General features: G+C 36.3%; 1 protein-coding gene across 3 annotated transcripts in view; it reads right to left on the reverse strand.

The window, feature by feature from the left end:
- NMU (neuromedin U) overlaps positions 1 to 14,819 on the reverse strand; it is an 81,139-nt gene that overhangs the window by 54,890 nt on the left and 11,430 nt on the right. For all 3 annotated transcript variants that reach the window (XM_062575588.1, XM_062575589.1, XM_062575587.1), the window contains exon 2: positions 8,010 to 8,142. The gene's annotated coding sequence lies outside the window, so the exon portion shown is untranslated. The remainder of the gene's footprint in view (positions 1 to 8,009; positions 8,143 to 14,819) is intronic.

Genomic DNA, 14,819 nt, shown 5'->3' on the forward strand with positions numbered 1-14,819 from the left:
GAGTTTTTTGGCCACTCCTGCTGCTATTGGAAGGCTGTTCCGGTACCTCCTTTCTTTAGTACCATAAGGCAGGTCTATTTGGATGGATGCAATTGTGTTTGCTCTGCCCATGCTTCAAGCCAGCTGCATGCAACTCCAGTCCAGAAGCCACATAATGACATTAGACCACAGGGAATACATGCACTCAAGCCCAGGGCTGTGCTAACATAGCTAACATCTTTCAGAGGTAGAACATGTTACATCAGTCTGGAGGGTGTGTTGAGTTGAAAGTACAGGTTCCTATGTTAATTCCTATAGAAGACCTCATTAGTGAGCTTTAGCTTACTAAGGTTAAATGTTCCACATTTCATGATTTTCTCCTAAATATGGTTACCTTGAACACTTCAAAATGATCCACTCTTCATTCAAGCTTTGTGGTTCTTTCCAAATAAAATGAATTTCACTGCTGTGTATTTAGCAAGGAATGATGCTTGTCCTTGATCAGTTTTAAGATGCTGGCATTATCCTGCCTATGCATACAAGTCAGATATTTTAAGTGTTCCTTCACTTAGAAGTATTACCCCATTTTAAACAAAAAAATCACCAGGTCCAAGTTACTAAAAATGAATTGATATGACAGAAGAGAACTGTCATATAAGGTCAATATTTCTCAGTGAAATATTTCTTAAAGTTGTTAAATATGCTATTATACAAAAACTTGTACTTTAATATATTTGAATAACAGTGGAATGAATATAAAAAATCTTAACATAAACAGCTACTATGTAAGAGCAAATTTAAAGAAAAGAACAGTAGAACGAATTTAATGGTAAACATACAACATGCTTGAGAATGTAACAGTGTCTACTTTGTGTGCTTAGCGGATAAATCTAGTAAAACAATAATCACGCCCATTTTTTGAAAGCAAAGCTTTTTTCATTCAGGAAAGAATTACAAAGAAAGTATTTTACATTTCAAATTTCCAGGTCCAGGTTCAGATTAACTGTGCTACCAATGCAGAGCTACTAAAACTGGTTCTGCAGGGAGCCAATTTGAGTCAGACAACTGCCTCAGACTCTAGGACCTGTTCCTTGTATAAATATCTGTAGGCTGTGATCATATCATACTCGACGTTTTTGATTATTAACATAAAAAGTCTCTTTGAGTTTCTTAATGTATGTTGTCCTAGTCCTTTAATCATTCCTGCATCTTTTCTTTGACTCTTCCCAAATTTTCAATATTATTCTTTAATTCAGGTCTTCCCTGATATTCCTGTTTCGTACTTCCACAGATTAATAATAGCAATTCTGGCTGCTTTCTCAGTAGGTATCTCTATGGGATTTCATGTTGAGTTAGCTATCCATTATAAAGCCACACCGTTTCCAGTTTGCTATTTTCCAGGTTGCTGTGCACCAACACGTAAAAATGCCCTGCATCCTCTCCATGGCTTTAAATACAGCTATAACAAAAGTATATAAAAAGAAGTTTATCTAAATTACCAAGCAGCTGAGTTACTCTTTGTATTTTTTCAGCATCCTTTGTTGGTATCCTAGCTTTTGACCAGTCAAAACTAGTTGTCTGAAGAGCAATAGAGTAATCACTTCAATGGATACAAGATATCTGGCCATATTTTAGTATTTATTTTTAAAAATTTACTAGTCATTTTTTAGCAATCCTCCTAATTACTCCAAGAACGAAAAATATTTCTTCATTATCACATAGGATGTGATTCCTATCAAATGGATTCTTCCCAACAAGAACAGAAATATATAATAAGGATTTCTGCTTTTTCTAGATTAAATTTAAACATTCAATCAATTGTACCTGAAGTGCTCCGGTGCTATCATAAGACACTTAGGGTAACTAGAAGTCCTTCTGGTCTTTCCAGATTTGCTCTTTTTGTGTTTTGTCTTTCCAGAAATGATCCCTAATTTTTCTCCATGTTCCTTAATTCTTATTTTATTATCTTTCACAGTCCTCAGGAGAAGCTTCTTTTTTGATCACAAGATTGTGACATTTAATAAAATGAATGTTCTTATTCTCACTGTTCTGTTCAAATCCCCTCTGCACTTTGATTCGCTAATGTTTGGTTTTTGAGCTTTTGGAAATTTCCTGCTTTCAAAGCACTATATACTACTGTTCCTTTCACAGGCCATATAAATATACACGTAGTACATATATGCACATATAGCAGACACCAGCTAATTACTCATCTTGAGTTTTCTTTAAAACTTTGGTCTGACAGTGTTCAAGATCATTTGTTACAGAAACGCACACCGAAGCCTCACGCTCCAACAGTGAATCAGTCCCTTGTTGACGCTGAAGTTAAACAGCAGCATTTCTTAGCTACGAAATATTATACAGTGAGAGCAATGCTGATGCCTAGTGGTCAGGAATAAAATAGTCAGAGGAAGCCAAAAATGTGTTGTAAAGAAAAAAGTTGAGAGAATGTGAGAGTGCTGAAAGTAAAGAAGTGCTGCCAGGAGTGTGAATAATTATGTTTCTGTGGTGATTGTCCCAGCTGGACAACATTTGAGGGAAATAAACTAAACTGAACAGTTATTTCAGCTTAACTTAAACCAATAGATTTACTTCAAAAATTAATGTAGCTTTGTGAGATTTCATACTTAATTCCTATTTTTTTCATATTAAAAAAGGAAACCTCACAAAAATTCAGAGTTAGGGTGGAAAGAAGATGGATATTGTGATGTGCTTGGGATATAAATGAAACAAATGATTAATTTATGGCAACCTTTTCTCATGTGTAATAGTAAGTGAGGGTCATATTTTAGTCAAGAGAAAATTAAGCTTCAGGAGGCAGCAGCACTCAGATATAGATATACAGGAAAATCTTTGTAGCCTTTTTACTTTGTAGGGTGGGAGGGAGCTGACAAGCCAAAACCACACAGAATGCTGCCAGATGCCAGTATTTTTGTGGGATATTGGTAAGCCTCTAACTGTTAGAATCTTTCCTTCTTTTATGTGTGTGCTGAAAAACAATAGGAAAAAGAATCACCCACAAAATGTCCATGAAAAGTGGACATAGAAACAAAGAAAGTTGGACCATGTAGCAATAGGAGTTGAAAAAAGGTCGAAGAGGATTATTATGAAATGAAAATGTCTCTCCTCAGGAGAAAAATCGGTGGGAGGCCAATGTCTTGGAAAATCAGTGGCATACAGTGGCAAAGATAAGCCTCAAAGCAAGAGAAAATTTGGGGGAATCAGAAGAATGACACAAGAATGATGAATTTCCACTGGAAAAGAAGCAGATTTTGCGAAGTCAGTTTTAAGAACATTCAGGTCTAAGACTGACACCCCACACTTTTTTGAAACAAAAAAATGATCCATGAACTTACAAGTTTGTAGTCTTCTTATTGCCAAGAGACCACAAAATATTCCAGCTCTTACTATTCAGTTATGAGATCTTTATTTAAAAAATGAAATGGTGGACAATTCAACATATTAAACCTTTCTACAACCTGGCTTTTAATGGGATATATAAAGTTACCTTGGTCTGATTTTTCAAAGTGCAGGTGTGTTAAATCATTGTGTATTTGAAGCATAAGGACATGAATGAATGTGAGCGACTGAAAATTTGGAAGGGCGAACAGTATACAATATCCCTCAGCCAATTTTCTTGATTCTTTTTTAAAGGAAAATGACAGTGTTTTCAACCAGGTACTATTCAAAGTTTGTTATAAAGCCGTAAACAAGGTTGTCCACAGACCACTTTCCCTGGGAATGCAGCTTCGTTCCCTCTCCAGCATTGCAGTTGCCAAAGCCTGAGTGGCAGCTGCTTTCCAAAGGCACCCTTGGGTAGCCTAACACAGCATCTAGATTAATCAGAGAATGAAGTCTTACCCAGGTGCAAGGCTCTGGATAGCTAAAATCAGGAAGAGTGTTTCAACTCAAAGTTCTTCAAAAACAAGAGCAAAATAATTCCAAAATAAGGAAGTTTGGAGTGCTACGAAGTACAACCTGAAGCTCAGATCAGATATGTATCCTAATCTACATTAGAGGTGACTTCTACGTGCAACTCGGGAAATAGGTTATATTTACAGCACTTGGACTATCAGTGAATGGTTCCTTTCCAACAGTAATCTGGAGAGCATTCTTTCATTTGCATCAGACTATGAAACCAAAAGCTTTTCTTTTTTCATTCAAGCGCTTATTAGAGTATTGTAGTATATCCCACATTGGTCACTATGTTGAATCTGTCAAGGGCTAAGGCAAGTGCAAAATGCAGCCTTTATACCAAGATCATACTACACAGGACTTCCTTCAGAACAGCATTGATTTCTGCTATGGGTATAGTATTTGTACTTAAATATAACATGATCAGGATTTACGAAGCACAAATTATCATACTGAAGTGGCTAAGACCAGATGAGAAATTTATGCCGATACGTATGAACCACAATTTTTGGAAAGAAACTGTCTTCTAGTAAAGTACCAGTATATTACTATAGCTGTTAGACATGAGATGTAATCTTCAATAAAGATTTTTGTGTCCTTATATGTGTAAGTATCTTTAAAATACATGTTTTAATCTACTTTTGTTTACCTCTTCAGACTGGTAACAGGCAAGAACTAGAGAAAACTGAAGAAAGCTGTTTCCTTATAAAATACTGTACCAGCTCTAAGGAAGAAAAGTTCTTATGTCACTTCAGCAATGATTTCGGTCGCTGCTCCAATTATATGTCCATTTTCTTATGAGTAATGCTTTCACGAGAACCTCGCAAAATGAAACAACGTGGGCTTTTTTTCCCTCTTTCTGCCTGGGCATCGGTCCATTAGGTATCGCGCAACACCATCTGCTGGAAATTCTTCTAATTACAACACCCGGTTATGTGCTGAAACCACGGGGCTACAAGATGAAGCTAGAGCAGAACTTGCTGAGGTCTGTGTGAGATCAAGCGTTCTCATGGGCTCTAATCTGGGAACTAATGAGCTCCCAACATGTCTCCTGGACAGACACCTGACTTCTTGGCCTCAATTTACATATTTTGGATTCATTATGTAAAGGTGAATTTTTATTCAGTTTCAGTGTTATTTCAAAATAATTAAGTTGTCTTAAAATAATAGCATTTTCCCACAAAGTGGTATAAACATGCAGAGTAATAGTTAACTGTTTATTACTATTACTAACAGAAAATAGGACTATCTCTTTTTACAGTTTACAAGATACATAGCATGTCAAATTTAGCCGCATAGGCAAAGTAAATAAAAAAAAGGACCAGAGAAATTCTCAGCAAATCATGCATATGTTCTGAAATACATAAGCATAATCCCAGTCCTGGGACATTTTTCACCATATACTCCGTACGAGACAGATTGCAGTTTTCATCTACCACAGAAAATCCTTTTTGTAAACTCATGACCAGATGTCATAATCTGCCTAACTAAAATTGCAACTTCGTGGAAAGAAACCACTCAGCTGTTGGGAACTCCACAACATATTTAGACACTGAAAAGAGCCTGCCCTGCTAAATATTGTTTTGCTACTTCCAAATGTATATAATATTCAGTGTTCACCAAATCCCTTTACAATTATTTTTATTTTTCAACAATATTAAAGAGAATAAATCTTATGGGTCCTAAAAGGGAATAGGACTAGACACTTGGCAACATATTAGAAAAGAAATTAGAACTAGTAAATATCAAAATGTATTATCCACTTATTTTATGAGGAGGGACTAAAAGTGTCAGGATTCTGCTGTTTGGAGAAAAGACTGAACTACAGGAATAGACTGGGAAGACTTCCCGTAGGGGGTTTGACTGTTCACTAGAATTTTACTTTAAGATAAATAAGCCAGAAATTGTTCCATCTGCCTTTGCTGCTGCTCCTTCATCTAAACTGACCTCTTCTTTTGCTGGCAAAAGCAACTGTGAGGCCAAATAACAAACCAGTCCAGACAGCTCATCTCTTCTTGCTGCTGTTGGATTAGTTTCAACTTGAATTAAGTCCCCAGCCCAGCTTTCCATGCAGCTACACAAACTCTTGTGCTGGCACAAAGATTATAAGTGCCAAGGGTTAAGGGACCTACAACAGCTTCTATCAACAGCAACAACAGCTTATGCTGATTTAAAGGGTTTGCATAGCCATGCCCCTACATGTCACATTTTATTATGTTCTTCACTGGGCTCATCCATCATGAATAATGTCCTTACTTTGTTGCAGTGCTTCCTTTTTGTACTATGAAACATACGTTAAACATAGATCTCATGAGCATCGCTGTTACTGGTTGGCCCAGAATACAGAGGCCAAATATACATAAATATGTATAAACATAGGTGAATAGGATGGATGACAGATTTGTGAAGGACTCTATGCCTGAATTTTCCCCAGCTTTCTACCAGCTTACAAGAAGCTTCCACACATAGTGTCAGTAACACCATGCACCGCCAAATGGCACTCAGCTCAGCAACTACAATCCACATCTTTGGCAGTTTCTGCACTCCAGTGATGAAGCGCCACAGCCCAGGAAGGCTAAATCATGTAATCTAGTCTGGAAAAATCCAGTTACTATCCAGATGTTGAATGACTGCTCAGTAAGTTCCTGCCAAGTTCACAGTTCTACATTTTGAGAGAAAGCAAAATGTTATAGTATTTCTTTGTGTTTCTCAGAAATTCTCTATAATCTGTCTTGTCATTTATATTTCTTAAAAGTCATTACGAAAAGTGAGGTTGCTCTCTACAGTGTTTAGTTAAGGCTACATGCTACAACAGGCCAAAACTGTAAGTGAATTGAAAGGATCCTCTGGAGATTAAAAACAAATAGATGGGTCCTTTAGACCATGGCAATGAAACTGGTTCTGGCAGAAAAAATCACCACAAACTGAGCAGAGCCTCCAGCTACTGAAATTCAGTACAGTCTTTTTCGTCTGGGATAGTGGCGGAGGAAAGCTGATTGTTTGTCTCAGCAGAGGTAAGATCATACTACCAGGGTGATAACAGGGAAGTTAATGAAAACGTCCTAACACCAAAATAAAATAACATGCAAAATCAAAAATTTGCTCTCCCTTATTCCTTGCATTGTGGAGTCAGGACAACTAATTCCCTACACATGTATAATAAATAATACTGGTAACATACTAGACAATATAAGAAATTTGGAAAGGACAACATGGATCAGTAACAATAGCAACTCAGCAGTAGGCATCTCTGTGTCCCTCCCAGTCTTCCTCATCACTTACACTATAGAAGCTATTCCAAAAAAGAAACTATATAACTTCTATTTCAAAATTTTACTTCTCATATAAATTGTCCATTTTTATGATATTTTATCTATCAAAAATATTATCTGACCTAATCTTTTTTCTTTAAAAAGATTAACATTATATAAACAAAGATCATTCATAAATTGTCAAAAAGCTTGACGTATTTCAGGCTTCTTAAGATTCAGGAAAAGATTTTAGAAAAGAATTATAACAGAAAAATTCTAAAAATAGGTTTTAACACATCGTATTTCTAAAAATAATCCTGATAATATATCCTCTTCCCTCAGCCCAAGTTGACTGAGTTGCTGTAAAAAGTCCCTATCACAATGGATTTCTAAGTATACATTAATAATGTGCATAAATCTAAAAGCAAAACTAAATGGCAAATGTGGTAATGGAACATTAAGCATTACAGATTCACATCATTTATGCTCCTCAGCAACCACATTTCTGTCTGAGGCTGCCAAAAGAAGCCCCAAAACATATTTTGAACTGAAAGGAAGTCTGAAATGAGGTCAGTCATGTCATAAGAAGACATCAGATTCAGGAGAAAAATAGAAATTTACAGGAAATAATTCTTGACTAATATTCTGAATCATCTCACATCTTTAGCATTTCCATAACTCTCTTGAATTTATAATATAGATAAGGAGACCCTAAGTTAGAACATAAAAGTAACCCCAAAATTTGCTAGAACAGTTCTGTAGGTGAAAGGAGATACTTGGAAATCAGAGAGCAGCAACTACCTGTAAGAGCTAAATGTCAGAGCAAGCTGTCAGGCCAAGGAACATGCCCAGCAAATATCTTACCTCAGTTTCATTATTTCAGTTCTTGTTGCTGATCTGGCTTTAGAGATCACTGCATCAGAGTCGCATCAAATTTTGAAGTCTTCCCAACTGGGAAAAGGTGCTCTGGGACCAGAATCCAAGTCACCAATGACACCTATGCAAACCAGAGAAGTCCATAGAGATACAGAATAAAAAACTGAAGAGAGAGAAAAAAATTTAAAAAGCATAAAATGAAATATATTAGCAAATGGAAAGAATAAAATTACTTACCCTAGAGTAGACATTGGTTTTTTTGAGATGCAATGCTTTTTCCACCCAGATTTGGAGTTCATGTACTTTTTGTAGGTGCTCAGTAACCCATGCTCTTCAATAACCAAATTTACCTTTTATCTCTGGCTAATTATACCATGCTTTTTGGTGTGCCAGGGACAGGAAGAGTGGGAGATCATAAGAGTGGAAGATCATAAGTCCTGCTCTTCTTCTTATTTTTATAAAATTATTATGAATATAAGAAGTATTGATAAGCATAATATAATATTTAGGTACTTTTACAAATCCCTGTAAATTGTTTTCCCTGTTATACTTCTCTTTCATGCTTTCAGTATTGCTATTCTCATTTAACTGATGCAGGTTACATTACTTTACCTTTTATATCCATCTTCCAAGTCAGACCAGTTCTCATAAAACCAATACTGCTGTTTATGCCACAAGTGAATTTATCCACAGCATCTCTATGGAAGGGATGTGGTTAAATTAGAGAAAAATCTGGCTTGCTATACAAGAATATTATTCAGCACCACACACTTGCCATTATGACCTGATGCAAACCTCAGGAGTCAACTGAAAGACTCCAGTTAAGATGAGTAGGTTTTAGATCTAATTGTTCATGCATGAGAAAAATAAGTTAAATAAAATGCAGAGAAATTGAACAAAGACAGATAGATCATCTTATCTGTAACACCTAGCAGTTAAAAAGCAGGTAAAGAAAAGTTTACCTTAGAAAGCTGCATGTTGGGCATTATTTATCATATATCAAATGTGCAAGATTATGATTGAAATTCTGCAAGAAGAGAAATAAAGCCAGACCTCTGGATAAAAGTGCAGAGTTAGAAGCAAAACATCAGTAAATATATTTGATAAGGGAAAAACTGCTGTCAAGTTTCTGGGTTGTCTTAATTGGTTTAAATGTTAGTTGTTCAAAGACCTTAATATTGTAAAACCATAAGGTCAGTTCTTTGGCAGTATATACCTGAAGATGTAAGCAGTTACTTAGCAGAATTTTCTAAATTCATATTTAAACCCCAAGCACTTACAAACCTTACCCCTACGTGCTGGCTTAGCTGATCAATTCTGAAATTACAGTTTTTGTAGGGTTTAGCAGGGCCTAAGCCTTTGAAAAGATAAGGTTCAAAAAGCCAAAGCTGACAAAATAGTAAACTTATATTGCATACCAGATTTCCAGTTTTGATTATGTTGAAGATTTTTTTATTGAAGATAAGTGGCACTTAGTGGCACTGTGGAAGTATTGAAACAAAGAATAAGGTTTGGCAACTGTGTACAAAATAACATAAGAACGTGGAATAAAGATATTAGGTCAATATTTTTGCTCAAGTGACTCCAAGTAAAACCTATAGTGTTGCTAATAAATCTTACTGGTAAATTCCATCCTTATAAGCAACAGAGCCTCGGAGCAGGGAACATGTCTATACCTATCCATAACTATATTTTCAGGTATTCTGAAGACTCACTTATACTATATTGTATGGGTTTACACAAAATAATATAATCAAGATACTATAAACCTTAAACAAAATAAAGCTGGTATTAATTTTTAAAATCCATGGTACATAGGCAATTGGTCCCTTCTATGCACGGAATCCTACAGGAAGTTACCACTCTTAAATATGCTCTAATAGAAATGCATATGTGCACAAGAACATAAGAGCAGCAGTACTGAGTCAAACAAAAGGTTTGTCTAGCCCAATATTTCATCTCCAGCTGTGGCCAAAGCCTATGCCTAGAAAACAGTATGAAAACAGAGCAAGTATGTATGACCTAACTTCTGAATACTCTCTTGGCCTCCAACCATTTCCAGCAGTGACATATCTTGAGCCAGGGTAGTTTCGGTGTGTTTGGTAACCTTCAGTGGATTTCTCTTCCATAAACTCAATTCATTTTCTCTACTTTCAGCATCAAGAGTGTCCTATGAACCAGAGTTATCTGGTATCATAGACTGGGTGAAAAATTAACTGCTTTGGTGTTTTCTGAACCTGCCATGTTCTGGTTTCTCTTGGTGCCCCCTGGTCTTTCTGCTGGCAGCAGCAATGAGCAGTCAGTCCCTATCCACATGTCACTCGAGGCTCTTTCCTACCCCTCCATAGTAGCCTCTTACCCAAGACACCTTGGTTCATGTAATCCTTGCTGACCACCCTCTCTGACCCTTTTCCAGTTCAAGTGGAAACGATGTACTTTGCTTTTCTCTCTATTGCTTTCCTAGTAATTCCTAAGAGTAGTTAATTAAGTAACTAATTTGGGATTTTTGTGGACTGCTACTGATAACAGAGCTAACATTTTCATGGAAATGCCCATAAAGATTTTAAGAATTTGCTCCACAGAAATAATAACCTCAGAAGCCATCAACTCACATCTGAAGTTAAGATTACATTTTTCTCCATCTTTCATTTACACCTATGCTAAGTTTCATCTCTTACTCAGTCTCCTGAAATTCTGCTTTTTTCTTGCAGGTTATTGCCCTGAATCACTCAATGTCAACAGCAGACTTCTGCACCTCAGTAGCCATCCTGCTTTCCCAGTCACTTATAAGTAAGTTGAACAGTGGGTTCAAGCACAAATTCACTGGGACTTTACTGGTGACTTCTAAAGCACTGGGAGAACAGAACATTTATTCCTTCTCACTGCTTCCTTCTTGTGAACTAATTATGTACCCATGAAACCTTCCTTCTTATCTCAGGGCTGCTTAGCATCCTTACATGCTCTTGGTAAGCTGATATGTCAAAAGTCTTTGGAAAGCCAAAGCTAGTTCAACTGGATCACATTTATCTATGTGTCTACCCACCCCTTTAAAGAACTTCAAGAATCTGTGAGGCAGGATTTACCTTCACCAAAGCCACACTGACTCTTTTCCAGGATACCATATTTACTCCTTTGAATCTACCAGTTTTCACTATAGTTTTTTCAAAAAATATATCATTAGAATTTATACATATTCTACATGTACACATAAACTTCTGTATATGTCCAGCTGCATTTTGTACTATGAGTTAACTTAGACTGTAAGTTCATCAGGTCAGTGTTTGTCTCTATATAATGGTCAGTCCTTAACAAGCACTAAATACAAATAATAATATAGCATAAATAATCAGTGCCTATGTCTTCTAAGCTAATTTTGTTTTAACTTCTAGTGGAATTAAAAACATCCAGAAAGACTCAAAATTCTTCTGATGCCATAGGAAATAATATACAGTACATCACTGTTACAAAAGTGATTAAAATTGTGTAAGGCCAATATCCCTGCTGGAATGAGAAGTACTGAGAATAGGAAGGAATCTGTGCTGCACTAGTCCACTCCACAGACTGAGCTCTTTATGTTCAAACCTACCACAGAATCACAGAATAGCTGGGGTTGCAAGGGACCTCTGGAGATCATCTCATCCAACTCCCTGCTCAGGCAGAGCAGCTAGAGCAAGTTGCCCAGGATGATGTCCAGTCAAGTTTTGAATACCTACATGATATTTTTTATTATCCATTATTAATATAATATAATATAAAATTATATTATAATTTATATACATACACATGCACACACACATATATAAATATTATATACTGTATTGTCTAGATCTACCTGTGGGTACAAAGTGGGAGCACTTCTTGGTGTGTTGTCACATGCAATCCACGTAACACAATCGAGACCAAGCACTGGCTAGCCACCACTCACAGCCTAGCTGTATCCAGAAAGGATTTATAAGAAATCAACAATCTTCACAAGGTAGAACCATAACTATTCTATTTTATAAAAGGTGAAAGAGACAAAGAGTATTTAAAGGCTTGTTAAAGATGACAGTATAATGCCAGAATTAGAATTTGTGAGTTTCTGAATGTCCAGTCCCTTTTCAGTCTATGCTGCTGATTTTTTTGCCTCATTTCAATCATGATCTCTACTCACTATATTCTTTTACCTTTAGCATAAAGTTACATTGATCATACACAATAAAATATATATGTACCTACATTTCCTTTCCATCATCTATAAAAAGACACTTGTTGAGACAGATGGTTTACACACACAACTCATGTTTTTTTTTGCAAAGAAGCTGTAATCAAAATAGAAGAATCTTTTCAAATCTAGCTGTTGAAAGAGTGTGTGTGGTCATTTACTTCAAAATTGAAAGAGGACTTATTTCAGACAGGAGTGTGTAAAGATGAGTTTGCACTGATGTGAATAAAATAATAAATTAAAACACATTTTGATTTCAACTTGTGTCAGGAATTCCTCAGCTCAAAGTTTATCTCTGATATCCAAGTCATCGCACCTTTCATTGCCCGTTTGTTCCATCTAATGGATGGAATACCCAGCTATCTGCCTAAAAAGGTGCTGGGAAAAATAAGTGAAACCTGTACTGAAGACCCAAAGTGCTATGAAGCACAAAATACTGTCGTTGAAAATATTTAGGGCAATATGTCAATGAATGAAACCATAAATGTGTATCATGTTCACTTCTGAAGTTCTAAAACAACTTCACAAGTTTTGAAAATCCTCTCAAATCCTTCACACTTAATTTTCTTCTCCATTTATAAACTTACTCCTTCAAAGAAAACCTACGCTAGAGGTGCAAGCACTGTACAGAGTAATTAAAGGACAAAGCCTAAAAAATAAGCTTTGATTTAAAGACCAAGTTGAAACTCCATTTTTACCTCTGCCAGTGATAGTCGGTGTGCCAGGCAGCAGGGCATGCCTTTAGTAAGTCAGAATCTTTACTTTAAAAATGTGCCATCAGGTCTATTAGGGAAAGCATCAATAATTAAAGTTAATGCCTGGAAACTGGCAAAAGCTACGGGCATGATGACTCAAGCTCTTAGAGATCCATTCATTACATTCAGCTACAAAAGCTAGAAGTTATAAAAAATGCATGAATAAATTCTTTAAGTATTAACACACTACTTCTTTAAATGTTTGTTCTGACCCAGGTGGCGCTGCTCTGAGTCCTTCTATGCAGCTTCTTTTCACTTAAATGACCTTAGACTATTGCAGCTGTCTCTTAGGATTAAACAAATTACTCTCTTAAAAATATATTATTGAAGGTTCCTACTTTGTAAGAGGGAAAATGCTCTCTGGCATCCTCTTTTTAAACTCAATATGGAATGCAAGATTTCATAGCAAAGATTATAACCTTAAATTTAAGTATTTTGAGCTACATGGTCCACTTGCTCAATTCACTGACAGGCAGAGCAAGATGTACAAGTAGCCTATGAGCTGCAGAAGAGAGTGGATAAACCTCAACAGAGGCAAAGCTGGTAGACACAGTGCATGGAGATGCTGTGAGGAGATGCATGAAGATGAGTTGTAGCACCCAACTATCTTCCACATTAAATCAACAGCAGTAAGAAATAAAACCAGCTTTCTGGAGATTTGGACATTTCTCATTTGTTAGAGTGAAAATTCTTGGCCTATGATTTTGGGGTTTGATTTTCTAGATTGTATTCACTTCCTGTTTTGTTTAAGTTTGTTCATTTAGGGTGATTTCTTTGAAGGTTCCTTGCTGTTAGGTTATTTTTGCTGGGGGCTTCCTCCCTCCCCCAGTAGGGTTTGGCTAGAGTTTATAAACAGAGGATTCACAGATTATCAGGAATAACTCTATTGCCTTCTGCACTTGAACTCTTCTATCCAGAGCAAGGGGAGTCAATAGCATTTTGGAGATGGGGAAGAGCCAGATGTTTCAGAGAAAGAGAGCTTACACCTTGCTATTTCTGACTCTGCAGACAAATATACATAAACTGCAAGCTACAAGGGTTCTGCAGCTATGAATCAGACATACCCCCAGCTTCCAGCCCATGTTTTAAACAGAAAATGAGTGCAAGACTTTCTCAAAAATATAACCTTCAAAACAAAAGCCAGAATACCTAGCATCTGACATAATTACAGCTATCCTAAATTACTCAATCAAAGTCAGAAAAAGAACTCTAGATGTTAAAGAAAATAAATGTGTTGGACTAGAAGGTATATAATAAAAATTTCACTTTTGAAAATCATGACTGTGTTTAAATACTTCCACCAAGTTTCAAAAGGACCCAGTTCTTCAGCTTGTATATTGTTGCTGTTGTCCTACATTTTACACACCATCTTAAGTGCACTTCCCTCTAGATATTACCCCACCAGCTAAACGTTACATGATCTTTTTGTTACCCTTTATTACATCTGTGAATCAATCACTGTGAGTATATTGCAATTAATATGATCTTGTTCAAATATATATACAATGGGGTGGATTTTCAAAATCTCATTTAAATTCTCTCTGCAGAATTAAACAGTTGAAACTTGTGATACTTAGAGAAAAGCTTGCCAGCTCTGTAAGCACTGAACTCTCAATTCCCATTGAAATTAATGATGGTTGAAAAGTGCTGAGCACATTCCTTCCTCATAGAGTCGGGCTCAGAACAAAGCATGGGGGGAATTACTTTTCCATAAAACAAGCAGCTAAGAATATAACCTAAAGGGTTTCCTACAATGATTTAACAATTCACTTCTGGTAACAACAGCACTCTTACCTCAGAGTTAATTTTGACAAAAGTAAATGCAATAATATACCATCT

Source organism: Rhea pennata, chromosome 4 (assembly GCF_028389875.1).
Source record: "Rhea pennata isolate bPtePen1 chromosome 4, bPtePen1.pri, whole genome shotgun sequence".
Lineage (NCBI taxonomy): Eukaryota > Metazoa > Chordata > Aves > Rheiformes > Rheidae > Rhea > Rhea pennata.